Genomic DNA, 12016 nt, shown 5'->3' on the forward strand with positions numbered 1-12016 from the left:
GGGAAAAGTGACAAACAGGAAGAAGTCGGGACATGATACAGAAAGGAGAGAAAAACAGGAAGAGAGGAAGAGTGCACAGAGAGAAAGGGAGGCACAGCTGCAGTCAAACGGAGAGTGAGAAACATTAGTGACGAGGGGTGACTCTGTTCCTTCTCCTGCATGTAAGAACTGTTTCATGTACTGTAAACATAAGAGATACCATGCTTCTGGAAGCAGTCTCCAACTCGCACCGAGTGTGACGGGAACAGCCTGATACACTTCTCAGTCCCCTTCCTAGGACTCAGATGTGGCCTGCCCGAGTCCTCCGCGCTGCTAGCTTCCGGGCACTTGTTCAGAGTTCAGTAGATAAGTTTGTCTTTAATTCTTTATTCTCCCTTGCCTTGCCTAAGGTAACCATTATTAACTTATGAGCGTGTGTCCTCGCTTCCTTTCCTCAGGTTCACGTAACACAGATACTATATAAACACATAATAGAGAGAAGAGGGGGGAAGGAAGGGGGGGGAGGTTTCAACATATGCACAAGCACATTCAAAGCCTGAAGCTTGGGTAACAGCAGTCCCACTGGTGGGAGGGCTTGTGTGCAGCTAGAGTACTGAGCAGGCATGTGAGGCGCAAGTTGAAGGCTCCAGCATCCTGAGGTGAAGCTTGGGGAGGAAGACGGTGGGAAGGAGAGGCAGGGAGGGGCGGCACCTCCGCGTCACACAGAAAGGCCGGCGTGAGCGCCAGGGCCATCTTGCACAGGAGTTCTGAGTAGAAGAGACCAGGGCCCAAGAGCTGACTTGGGAAGGGCCAGCACAATGAAGACAGGCCTGGGGCTATGGGAACAGCGACTGACTCCAGGGACATTTCAGAGCCGGAGGAGTAGGCCACACTCTCCTCTAGGTGAGGAGTTAAAGAACTTACTCTTTACCAGAGAAGGAAGTAGGTACAGCACTTGAAAACAGTTAATTACTTCACTACTATTAGGTTTTTAAGTGGGAGAAAGCTTCCAACTGTAATTCTTCCTTCTAGTAGGGAAATGTTACAGTTGGCGAAAGGACCCGAAAGATCTGATACAAAATGAAAAACGATGGAAAAAGCAGCATAAATTCAAAATAGATGATTTGGCTTCCACAAGCTTCTTCCCTTGCTACCTTTTTTCCTGATTACATGTGTATTTGTACGCCCACATTCATAGCAGCAGTATTCACAACAGTCAAAAGGTGGAAGCAACCCAAGTGTCCACTGATAAATGGATAAGCAAAATGTGGGCCATCCACACAATGTAGTATTATTCAACCTTAAAAAGGAAGGCAGTTGTGACATTAGTTACAACATGGATGGACCTTGAGGACATTTTAAGTGAAATAAGCCGGTCACAAAAGGCCAAACTGCGTGACTCACTTATCCAAGTGAGGTATGGACAACAGTGAAATTCATCACGAGAGAAAGTGAACCGTGGGTGCCAGGGGTCACAGGGAGGATGATTGGGAGTTAGTGACTCATGGAACCATTTCAGTTTCGCAAGATGAAGAGTTTTGGGGGATGGATGGTGGTGACAGCTACACAACAGTGTGACTGTACCTAATACCATTGAACTGTGCATTTAAAAATGGTTAATACGGTAGATTTTATACGTATCTTACCACAATAAAAAAAGAAACCAATTACCCCAAATCCTAGTCCCCAGACCCAAACTACATTGTTTTTACATTATTTACTTTCCAATTTTTTCTATACCTTCCCCCCAAGAAGTTGGGATTATACAATGTACACAAATGTCCTACATTTTTGCTTATTATTTTATGAGTTTTTATATTAAAACTATTTACAAAATTAAAAACCATCACATACAAAATCTAGATTTATAAAAGGCCATGGATTCCACATGATGGACCGTGGCATTACCAAGAGGAATCACTTCAGACACAAGAGGAACTCCCGCTTATGCCCCATCCCCTCCACCCACTCTGCACCCCTCATTCCCAGAGGGAGCTCCTTGCAGCCTGACCTGCGGGACCATGCCCAACAACCCCACAATGACTGACACAAGCCCAGTGGTGGCTGCGGTTCACACTCCACAGTGTCTGACCAGTGACCCTGCACTTCTCTTAGCCTTTCCCTCAGTCCTATGAGGGCTGCCACAGCCCCAGCCGTCACGCCAGTTTGGGGGCAGGAAGGAAGAAGAGGGGCTGTCTCCTCTTGAGGCTCTATCTTTTATTAGGGAAGGGAAGCCTCTAGAACACATTTTAGTTCACGTTTCATGGGCCAGAATTGGGTCACATTCTCCCCTACTCCTTCTTCGATTAATCACTGACTAAAGGAAATAAGATATGGTTGCTTAGCCAATCCCCCCCACCCCAAGCTAAGGTAGTTCCACCCCCACCCCACAAGGGGTCAGATTTCCACTACTACCTGACAAGAAGAAAGTGGGGCTGTCAGGAAAGAGCACTGGGTACTGGGAGAAGAGCAGCTGTTAACCAGGCAACAATGAATGTCATAGGGACCCCATACGTTTTGCTACACAGATGCACATTCATCCATGACATATAGTGAGGTACTCAATCATTCCTCTCGGAGGTTTCTAGAAGGTGTTTATGACACAACCCGTTTATTTGAGAGCGACATTGAGAGTGAGCTGCCATCAAGCTGGCAGGACAACATGTTGGACGCGTCAAGACACCCCCATCTCAACAGGGTCCTACGACAGACAGACCAAATAAGATAAGGATTTACGTGTTACGTTGGGCATGTGAGATGCCAGCCACTAAATCTGGATCCTAAAACAGCAGTTCAAATACAGGGTGGGGAGTATGACTTAAAAGCTGTACATGTGTGAAAGCAAGCAGTGGCTGGTTTGCAACTCCGAACACTGAGAGATGAGGTCTAACGAATTTGGACATAGTGAGCTCAGTGCGGGACAGGGCTTCCTACTTCCCATCGCAGCCAGAACTGGATTGGTTCTATCCTCTCATCGAGTGAGCTCTGCACCTAGAAGTCAATGGTTTGGGGGTGGGAGGTGGGGAAGGCAAGGGAGGAGCGGAGTCCAAGCAGACTTACTCCTCAGCGCTGGAAGAGATGTGGGCAAATCTCTAACACGCCTCTACCTGCCTGTAACACAAATAGCAGTGTCACCTGCTACCCACCGCATTAACACATCCATCAAAGAGGCATTTATTCTGACAGGAAACAGTTGTTTTATATGGGTGCTCTGTGGTGGTAGCTGCTATCACAGGGTTTTACTTGTAACAACTTTTGCTTGGAGAGCACTGGATGAAAAATTGTGTCCGCTTCATCTGAGCAGGTCAAAATACGATTACCTTTCCAGAGCACGGTCTACTTAAAGGATTTTCTTTTTGAATAATGCTTCTGGGAAATAATTAGATATGTACATCATTCTCATGTAGTCCAGGGCGAGCAATATTCTTTATTTCCCTCACCTTATAAACTAATTCCAAGATTGATGACTTTTCACCGTTTGAAATGAATTTTCTAGAATTGAGTCTACTTTCCAGACAGTTGTTTATTTGCTTGCAAATTCGTATCACTCAAAACCTGCTAAAGACAAGTAAGCTAAAATGCAGAGCTCCCGGAGGTAGGTTACCTTAAGATAAGTGTTGTAACAACACTGTTTAGCCCGGTGAAGCAGCACTTTCCTGTCCTGCCAGCCCCCAACAAACTAAACCTTCACTTATTTAACACGCAGTATGTTCCAGCCCTGAGTGCTCAGAAGCATGGAGTACAAAAAAGGAGAAGAAACATCCAGGCATTCCAGAAGCTTCCAATCCAGGAACTACATACAAGTAATGAAAAGACAGCTGCCTGAGTCGTGAGTTAGGACAATTCCACACTGTGGGAACAGGAGACCAGGACAGGGATTGTTTCTAATGGGAGGATCTGGGCTTTCCTTGAGGCAGACTCTGAACCAAGTAGAGTCTCCTGGATCTGAGGAAGGCCTCCTTAGAGGGGCGTATGAAATCAAAGGGGCATATTCACTGACAATGAAACTTCTGTGAGGCCAGATGTCCGGAGAGGGGGTCGGGAGGGAGCAGGAGGGGAGAGAACAGTAAGAGATGAGGGAATTGATTTAGCACCCTTATACGCCAGGAGCTTTGTATATATTATTTCACTCACGTTATAGCAATCTTGAACGGTAATATTCCTACTGTACAGATAAAGGAACTGGCCCAGAGAGGTTAAGAAACTCACTTAAGATCATTTAGCTAATAAATGGTGGAACAAAATTCAAATCCAGGTCTGTCTGATTTCAAAACTCCTACTGCTTCTGCTTTGCCAAGTCTCCTTCCAGGCCAGCTCAGGGTCCTGGAATTTATTCTACCTGCTGGAGGGTGGAGGAGGGCAGGAAGTCACCGGGGGTCGGGCCCACTGAGTGTCCGGCAGGGCTGGCCCTACTTCCCTCTGGGAACAGGAGGCAAACGAAACACTGTCCCCGCCCTGAAAGAGTGTGTGGTTTTGTGGGAAAGCAGAAACATTAACACCACTTTCACTATAATAAGAACAATGATTGCAGTTCAGGCAGAACGCCACGGAAATACCCGTCCAAGGAAAGCTTCCTCGAGATGTCATCTGAGCTGTTTTGGAAGAGGAGTCAAGTTGAGGAGGTGGGAAAGGATACTTTAGGAAAATGAAGTGTGAAAACAAAGGTAGAACTCTCACATGTGTATGTCTGGGGGTAGCAGGAGCACAGAGGCCAGAAGGTTTAGGAACGCCTTGCCGAGGAGCAGGTCCATCCTGAAAGCCCGGAAGCTCGAACAGGGGACTGGTGGGTCCCATGTACCTGCTAGACAAATTCAGGAGCACCTCGGGAAGGAGACTGGAGGCAGCTGGAACAACTGCGTGGCAGACGTCCAGGTGAGGGCTGGGGCCTACACGAGGACAGCAGCAGCAGGATGGAGAGGTTGGTTTGAAAAATATCAAGGATGTAAACTCATCAGGACTTGGTGGCTCTCCACGGGGGACGAGGGAGTGACGGAGTCAAAGATGATTTCCTGATTTCAGTCCTGGGCAGCTGGATGTATGTGTGAGAGAGACTGCTGGAGAAGAGGGCATAGGAGGAGAGAGAGAGAAGGCCGGGCTGCCCGGTGAGCGGGACGTGCCCGGGGACACTGAGGAGGGGGAGCGGGAATCGTGGGACGTGGGTTAGGAGCTCGGAGAGAATCCAGGCTAGACACAGAAGCTAAGGACAGTCAGCACGCAGGGGCCTGCTGAAGCCACAAGAGTGGATCAAATGACCCAGGAGAATGTGCAGAGCAAGGAGAGCAGCAAGAGGAAGAAGTCAGAAGCGAGAAGATGAAGAAAAAGGAGAATGGCTAAGACAGCCAAGGTGGGAGTCCCAGGGTCAGAGAGGCCGACGATGTCAAGAGTTAAGAGAGGATCGTCAGCAAGGTCAGAAGTCTTCACCTGTTTGGGCACCACCCCAGGCCGATGATGGAATGTCTGCCGCAGACCCAGTACCAGGTTGAATAGATGAGGTAGACTATTGAGATAGACTTGGTCTTAAGAGGCTTAGCTGAGAATGGAAGGGGACAAGGCAATGGCTAGAGGGAGACACAGATTTTTGAGGCTTGAGAGAGATTTTAAAGACCAGGAGAGACTTAATCCAAAGGAAGAGAGCCAGAGAAAGTGGCAGGTCCATGGGAGAAGACAAGCGAATGCACAGGGACTCGAGGAACAAGATGGATGAGAGCACGGGTAGAGGCTTGGCCTGCGAATGGAGGGAGCTTATTGGTTAACGTGTAGGGGAGATGTTGGCGTGGGAGGAAATCAATTCTGATCCCTCCAATTTCCTATCAGTGGGAGGCAATGGAATTGAGCTACTGCAGAGGGATGGGGAGGTGGACCAAGCAGATTCGTAAGGCCTTCAGGGAGAGTGATTCAGAGAATTTGCTGAGCAAAATGGGGGAGGGAGGCTGAGTCAGGACAGGTGAAAAGAACTGTCACGTGACACGACACTCAGCTGATGCTGGAGACCATGAACAAGGCATGACAGAAATCTACATACATGAGTGGTGTTCCCTCCAGTAGGTCCCAGGATTTCAGAAGTAGACAGAAGTGGGTGGTTCCACGGGCGAAGTTGCATCAGACGTAAGCAGTACGGGAAGCTGTGGATGCTGTGATCAACCACGGCGTGCTGGTCTGGGACAGAAGAGGGATTAGGAGGGTCTGAGGCTGAAATAAAGGGGTTAACGGGAGAAGGTGTGAGCGTTGGAGAGGAGGGGATACTGGGAGTTTAAGATTCCAGTTGTGGTGCTGCCTAAGGAATTACAAGGACCAGGATATGTCAGCTGAAAAGACATGGAAATGAAGGGCAAGTGGAGCGACCAAGGCTAACATATAAAGAGGCCGTGCTAACTCAAGTCAACCAGGAGTCTGGTGTGGCTTAGGTCACACCAGAGAGAAGACTGTAGATTAAGTGTGACACAGGAGAGGGTGAGGAGATGGCAGAGAAGGTGGTATCGGGGATGTCGCTAGCCTCAAACCATGGCAAGGCTAGCACTGCCTTCAGATGATTTGGTCGGAAAGTCACTAGGAAGATTCAGGCAATCCAAGGTCTTCTTCTTGCAACAACGACATTGCCACCTAAGCGAAACAGTGCAAGGACACTCCCAATATATTCCTCGGATGGTAACAGGATGGCAGTTTACGACATAATGAAGTCCCTCCTCCCCACTCCTTCCTTTCAATTCCAGGTGCAAAATTGTACATGACCTAAGGGAGGACAGAACTGTGCCCTAAAGAGCACGAGGGAAGTTTGGTGGCAACTCTGAAGTGGACTGTGGTTCCCAGGAGCGTGGAAAGGAGAGGCTGACGGTCTCCTCTTACCTGTCTCCCACCCGGGGTGGCAGCTGTAGACCTCACTGTGACAACACCCTTGCCAAGGCTTCTTGGGTTTACCCTCTCTAGCCAAAGCACCTCTGTGTCCCAAGGGGAAAAGTGACTCGTAAGACACCTGCAGCTGGATCTCAGATATACCATGTTTCCCCAAAAATGAGACCTAACTGGACAATCAGCTCTAATGTATCATTTGGAGCAAAAATTAATACAAGACCAGGTATTATATTATACAAGTCCTGGTCTTATAGTAAAACAAGACCAGTCTTATATTAATTTTTGCTCCAAAAGATGCATTAGAGCTGATTGTGCAGTTAGGTCTTATTTTCGGGAAACACGGTAGACACACTTGCAAAAAGAGCTCCAACATTGAGAAACTGAGTTCTGATTGACACAGAAAACACAAAAGCAAGTTGTTTATTTTACTTTTAATAGATAGTAATCCACCTGGCTCAAGAGAGATTAAAAACCTATCACTGATGACAAATCTCTTTAAAAAAAAAAAAGTCTGGCTAACAAATGAATTCTTGGCCACTAAGAAACCCAGCGAGGGCCGGCCCGGTGGCTCAGGAGGTTAGAGCTCCATGCTCCTAACTCTGAAGGCTGCCGGGTCGATTCCCACGTGGGCCAGTGACCACAAGGTTGCTGGTTCAACTCGAGTCCCGCAAGGGATGGTGGGCTCCGCCCCCTGCAACTAAGATTGAACACGGTGCCTTGGACTGAGCTGCCTCCCGGATGGCTCGGTTGGTTGGAGTGCGGGCTCTCAACCATAAGGTTGCCGGTTCGACTCCCACAAGGGATGGTGGGCTGTGCCCTCTGCAACTAGAAAACGGCAACTGGACCTGGAGCTGAGCTGCGCCCTCCACAACTAAGACTGAAAGGACAACGGCTTGAAGCTGAGCGGCACCCTCCACAACTGAGATTGGGGGGACAATGGCTTGGCTTGGAAAGGACGCCTGGGAGTACACACTGTTCCCCAATAAAGTCCTGTTCCCCTTCCCCAATTAAAAAAAAAAAGAAAAAGAAAAAGAAAGCGCCACTACAGTTACCTACATCTTTTTTAAAAAAAAAAAAAGAAACCCAGCGAGCACTGGGGCACCTGTAAGCATTAGCCCCAAGGCTGGCAGTGCCCGGATATAAAGCACAAGCACAGAAGCTGAGATGTGAGTGGCAGGGAAAAGGTGAGGGGCACACACCTGGTGAGCACACACACTGCCTGCCCAAGCTGGGCATCTTACTTACCATTACTACCGACTCCTATAACCCACGAAGACTGGCAGTACTGGGCTTGTTTCATGGCTGAGGGAAGGAAGAGCAGAGGTTACAGGACTTTGCTGACATCACACAGGTGACAAACGGCACAACCAGGACCTGGCCCACGTTTTGAGGACTCCAGTTTGCTCTTCCCACCCATCAGTTTTGCAGCTATTCTGCCTTCCAAGGCCTGAAACTCCAAAGCAATTTCCACTATTAATCCTCAAGTTCAAGTGGGAACTCTGAAGGAGGAATGGCTCATAAAAAACAAAGTAGCCCATGATGTTAGTAATCGAGTATAGAGCAAACCTCAGTTTCAGTGCATTAACTGGTTAATTAGATGAATGTCCAAAGCTAAAAATAGCTTTTGTACTGAGTGCTAGGGGCTTGTTCCCAATAGTTATGAATTTATCACCTGACTTATTTTCATTTATTCCCTTTCCACATAGAAATTAACATTATAAAAAGAAAGCCACGCACTGGATTGTGCGCTGTGGCCTGCAAACTCCCAAGGACAACTAGAACTGAGACAAGCCTCTGGGCTGTCTGTTCACAGCCTATCTCCCCCGTCCCGCGGGCCCCTCGTCCTCCTCCGGGCCGCAAAGCCAGGGCTCACAACGGGGAAGAACTGCTGGGTTCCGCCAGCCCTCCACTCGGGCCTCTAACCAACAGGGAAAGCTCCCGTTCTGCCCACTCCCCGGGGACAGGTAACTGTCCAGCCCACCACACAAAGCTTCTCACACCCACCAGCCCGGGGAACTAGACACACCCTGTCTTTCGTATTCCGCGACAAGTATGCTATGAAACAAGTATAGCTGTGAAAGTTACCATGAATGAACGAGAATTTTCTACTCATTCTGTTTGAGCATGCGTGCTGCATTCGTTTGGATGGGCAGGTGGCAGGAGCAACTGCAGTACAAGTAAATTGATTTAACGTCTTTAAGGGGCATTCTAATAGTGAAGTCGAGAAAAACGAGGCTAATCTATCATTAAAGATTTCAACTTTCTTTAGACTTATGGACAATAACCAGACTCACTTACTATAATAAACCACTTAAGCCTCAGAAAAAGAATTTGACTAAGACCTCATAAAAGGATATAAAACGTTGCATAAATGATGTTAGCTTAATAAACACATAGGCCATTTCACCATAATTTAAGCTCCAAATCTCACATATGCATTGATTTGGGGGCCTAAAAGTTTCCCTTTAATAGGTCAATTTCAGCGTCCACATCTAGCAAGAATAACTATAGTTTAAATATTTAAGAAAACATGTACACACCTCCACTCATTTAACTTGCACTAATCCAAGCTAAGGGCAACACATTTAGACGCAGAAACATGAATTTTCACCCTGATTTTTCGAAATGTTTTACTGGAAACTCAGCAAGGCTCTGAATTGGCACGGGGTCCTACACGCAGTACTTACAGACTCTGCAGCCTAACAAAAGGCTGGAAACGCCCGCTCTAGCGCAGCTCCGTGGCTCCCTCCGCTGTGACTGTGGGCAGCTCCGCTCAGCGGGTTTCCTTGAAGAGACTGGACCAGCCCTGCCCAACTCCAACACCCTCCGCGCCATAACTGATGCAGAGCACCAACTGCCTACTTGAAGTAGCTTCAAAAGAACTAGACATTAGAAGTAACCAAAAGGCAATTTCATGAGGCAGCTGAATTAGTTTGTGGTAGGAGAAATTATTTAGCATGAGTGCAGTGCCTGAATCATGCCTGAGCTGCTAGAAATAGAAACGGTAGAATTGGATGTAAGTTAGCCTCCCAATAATCACTAAATAAGACACTCTGAACAAAGCAGGCAAAAAGCCAGCCGGCACCTTCTAACTCGCATCCTTTCTTCTCCCACCTGCGCCCCCTCACCCACTCCGCAGGTGCCCCTTCCTAAACCACATGCTCTTAAAACTCAGTTGGAGCACTGAAGGGCGGTTTCAGGAAATGCACCATTAGGAAATGAGGTAGGTAAGGCGACATCAAGCGTGTGGCTAACAGTCCCCATCTCTGTCCTCCTCGGGTGGCCAGAGCACATAGTCCTTGCAGGATATTTGTCACCACATCTACTCAGCCATTTGGGAGCTCTGACTTCTTGGAGATTCTAGAAAGCTCTGCACAGCTCTTATGAGTCTTCTTCTGTTTTTTCTTCTGTAGTTGTTCACATTCATTTCCACTGTAGACTGGAAGCTTTTTGTATAAAGTTGGAGCTTTGGAGACACTTGAAAAGCTCAAGCACTACCTCACAACTTCTCTGTCAGTGCTTGCCACTTCATTTTTTGATGAGCCAAAAAACCAAACAATGATTCCATGTGCAAGGCATAGCCGCAGCCTTTGGAAGCGGGAAGGGTAAAAGCACCCAAACACTGCGTAAGAGAAATACCAGATTGATTAGTGATGTTAATCTGTAGTGTTGCCAAAACAAAAGGACTCTAGAAGTTCAGAGGGAACACTCAGGAGCCCAATTCAGAATAAAAGTAGTGAAATAATCTCTACCTTTAGAGCCCATGGCTCTGAAACTGCAATTTAACCTGTCCTCTTAAATTGATTTTCACCTTTAGCACCAAGTACAAGCAAGCTAGAGCCAATACTGCAGTGTCCTTACATGTCTAGTCCTAAGATACTCCGCAGCTACAGTGGAAGGCAAGAGTACCTCCCACCACAGGAAACTTGAGGCCTGTCTAACAGGCCACCTGCTCAGGGGCAAGTTTTAAAAGCTATTTATGGATAGCATGTAGGATAGCATTTAGGCGCATCTCAATGCTTTCTCACACCTACCGCCCTTCCTGACAGTCTTAAAAACCCTTTCCAGCTCTCTTCACTTGATAATGTACATTTACAGATCTGTGACTCAGAAGCTAGGCTGCCTAATTAGGTGTTTCCCCCATTTCTCTTGTATCTATGGGGAAGTATCAACGACTTGCAAAGACATTTTCCTATCAGTTATTAGAGTGGGGAAAATGAACTTAAGCCACAAAAAAATTCTCCCACAACTGGTTTTCATTTGTGAAATATTTATGCAGAATTTATAAGCTATGAAGCCAGAAATGACTTACTTCAACAGATTTGACTTTGCCAAACTGTGTGGGTGCAGCACTCCAAGGGGAATTACTCAGGTTTTAAAACTCTGATTCAAACAGAAAATGATCTAGTTTTTCACTCCTCACATTATTCTCAAAATTCAAGTCCAATGCCATTTAGAAAAAAGTAGGGACTAAATTTGACTGATCAAGTCACTTCTTAATCAGAATGTATCAACTTTCCCCTAATACCGGTATGTTCTCAAAAAGACACCCACGTGTTTTAACAAGTTGGACCTAAGATGAATGTATTACAGTTCAGAATAATCACTGCAAGAACGCTACGCCAAAAGACAAGAGTAAACATGGAATATACACGTTCAAGAATTTCACACAGGCGTTAAATTGGCCAAACGAGTACAACAAAGACACACCGTCCCAAAGTTTCAAGTTTTTCAAGACTTTATCAGGGAATCTTTATTTCTATTGTTTTCAACCAACTGTCAGGTCGGCCAAAGGATAAATAGGGGCAAAACCACTTCGCTGCAATATAGCTAGCTATTCAGGGAGGTTTAAGTTAACGCTAAGTCGTGCCAGGAAAAATCTAGGCTCTGTTGCAGGTATAAGAACAGGGCGAGAAAACAGGAATTTTCAGTGCGAAGACAAACGGTGGGCATGAGGAGGAGCACCTAATGCGAGTGAGAAACAGGTGAAGACGGTGGTCAAGGGAAACCGACTGGCTGAGAGCCAAGGGAAGCTCAGAAGAAAATTTTAGACAGCCATGAAGAGCCGAGCTACACGACGAGCGGCCGGGACCCCGAGTTCCGAGATCCACCGGGACGCAGGCACCCAACGGTTACGTCCCGGGTTTCCGCGGCTCACAAAAGAATAACGGACGTGCTCCCAACGGTG

Source organism: Rhinolophus sinicus, chromosome 3 (assembly GCF_057876585.1).
Source record: "Rhinolophus sinicus isolate RSI-liver-muscle chromosome 3, RSI-T2T, whole genome shotgun sequence".
Lineage (NCBI taxonomy): Eukaryota > Metazoa > Chordata > Mammalia > Chiroptera > Rhinolophidae > Rhinolophus > Rhinolophus sinicus.